Source organism: Coffea eugenioides, chromosome 3 (assembly GCF_003713205.1).
Source record: "Coffea eugenioides isolate CCC68of chromosome 3, Ceug_1.0, whole genome shotgun sequence".
NCBI lineage: Eukaryota > Viridiplantae > Streptophyta > Magnoliopsida > Gentianales > Rubiaceae > Coffea > Coffea eugenioides.
The window spans coordinates 35717328-35720089 of NC_040037.1; positions in this window are offsets into that span (position 1 = coordinate 35717328).

Below are 2762 nucleotides of genomic sequence, written 5' to 3' on the forward strand. Positions count from 1 at the left end.
ATGAAATACGTCTAACTTGACACAAAACACATTTCCAAAACCACTTTAACTCACTCACTTTACAAGAAAATAAATGGACGGCACTTCCCCCTAAATTCTTCATTTTCACCCTACACTCAAAAACCCATTCTCATAACAATTAATTACAATCACACATACGATTCAAAAACCATAAAACACATCCAATTAGGCCACAATACCCTTCAATCAAAGCCAATTAGAAGCTTAAGAGTCAACCATAAGAAAACCTCCAAATCAAAACCCTAGAACCGGAATTTATCCCCACAAGCGGAAATTTTCCGCATTCGCTCGCAATTAACGCACAAAACTTCATTTAACACCATTTTAATCCATCAATCCAAGACCAACCCATGATTATCATATAAAATCAGAAAAATTCCCAATAAATCAGAAATTGGTCCAACTTGACTTAAAACCATGAAATCATCCACAATATAGCATATATAACCACTACGAAACACTAATATACCATTATCAAAACAACAAGGGAACTTTCTTAGCAACTCACCTTATAACTCAAGAAAGGTAGGAACTTAAAGCTTCCCTTCCAAAAACAACTCCACTATCACCTTTAACCCTTCTTAGCTAGCCCTTGTACGGAATAGTTTGAAAATTCAACGGTGAAATCTCAAGATTTGAGTGAAAATTGAAGTTAGAAAAATAAGAGTTTTCTCTCTTCTCTCTAAGACACACGGCTGAGCTAAGGAAGAAATGAAGATATTTTGGGCCAAAAAGTAGGATAAGAAGGAAGGAAACAGCCGGTCAAAGCTGGTGACCGACTGTGACACATCACAATCCGGCCGGTTTCCAGGCCGGATTCGAGGCAGTGGCTGAACAATTTTTTTTTCAAATTCCTCAAGCAATCCGGCCAACAATTCGGCCAAGAACTGGCTGGATTTCCGGCCGGATTTGGTACAAAACATTTCAGCAAAAATTTTTTTCTTCCCAAGTTCACGCGCCGCATTCGTCCGTACTTCCAACAAACATATATATATAATCTCACACAAACACACGTAATATACACAACCACACAACTCATATTTATAACTAAACCTTCCTTAGAAAACTTGGTTAGCAAATTTTCATTTTAAAAGGGAAGTGAGAAGAAACAAGAAAAATGCGGAGAATATGTGAAAATTTTAGGGTTCTTACATGAAAACTTTCCTAATTTTACTTTTTTTAATGTTGAGTTTCCAAAACTAGGAACTTTTCTAAACAAGCCTTCCAAAGTTGGGGAGAGTTTCCAAAATGGTAAATTCTAAATTATGGAGAATTTATAAAATTTTGGACTTTTTTAATTCAGATTTTCTCAAAATAATGGCCTTGTTAAAATGAAAACTTTCCTAATTTGACTTTTTTTAATGTTGAGTTTCCAAAATAGGAACTTTTCTAAACAAGATTTCTTTCCAAAGTTGGGGAGAGTTTCCAAAATGGTAAATTTCCAAAAATGGAAACATTTTAAAATAGAAAACTTACCTAAAAGGAAAGTTCTAAATATGAAAATTTTACTCTTCTAGGGATGAATTGATAAATAAGGAATTGTTTATTTGTGATAATAAGCAATCAATGTATATAAAGCAATAAAGTTATGTGGTCTTTCTCTAGCATTAGAAGGTAAGGATCAAGAACCGAAACGGGACTTTCTATCAAGCTCATTGAATCGAATGGAATTTACGTCTTTATGTTTTAATATATACACTTTTGCAAATACTAGATACCAAAAATTTATTTTCTAATGAAAATGAATCCCATATCGCTATAATTGCTGCATTTAAAATGGTCCTTGCTATGGAAGTTATATGTATATCCATAATTTGCTTGAGAAAATATGAATGAACCTTAAAAAGACTCTGACAATCATGACATAATCGATAATGACTATAGTACTGGAAATTGCACTATGAAGTATAAGATATTATTCAACGTTGGTAAAGAAGTCTTTGGAGGTCTCTTTGACTACCTATTCTAATGAGTCAATCATTAGACTGAGTACTCAGCGTGATAAAGATAAGGATGTGTATCTATTAAGAGCCAATGAATCCTTAATGAATTATACATTTAATTATTTGATTTAATCCTTAAAGAATTATTTACTTAAAGTGAATCGCATGCTATGTACTTAACTACTTGAAAGTGTATGCGTGTGTATGTGCATGAGTGCATATGGATGTGCGTGCATGTGTGTATATATATACACATGTATACGTGTTTGCATGTGCGTGTATGTATGTATATAAAAGTATACATATATGTGTGTGTGTGCACGCGCGTGTGTGTGGGTGCATACAATCCATGGGACACACGTATGTACAAAACTCTCTCTTTTTTTAGATCTTATTGATTAACTGTGCATAGATTGAAGAAATTTAAATTTGATAAACACCCATTAGTTGGCAAGTTGAAGATACATCAAGTTTTAGCCCTAATAGTGATACTATTTAATCAGAACATCCATATCCAAAAATTTTATGATTCTAGAAAATGGTAATTGAAATATTGGATAATCAAAAACCTTCCCTAAGGTTTCTGAAAGTTTCATTGTCTTTCCTAAGGTTTTAAAATTTTCATTTACCCCTCTAGCAATCATTTAGGACACTACAAGAAAAAAGGTCATTAGTGACAACATTTCTTTGTGACGACAAAAAGTCGTCACAAAATGAGGTTCTTTAGTCACGACTTTGAAGGTTGTCACAATTGACTCAAAGCAACTGAGTTTTCAGTGACAACCTTTAATTGTCGTC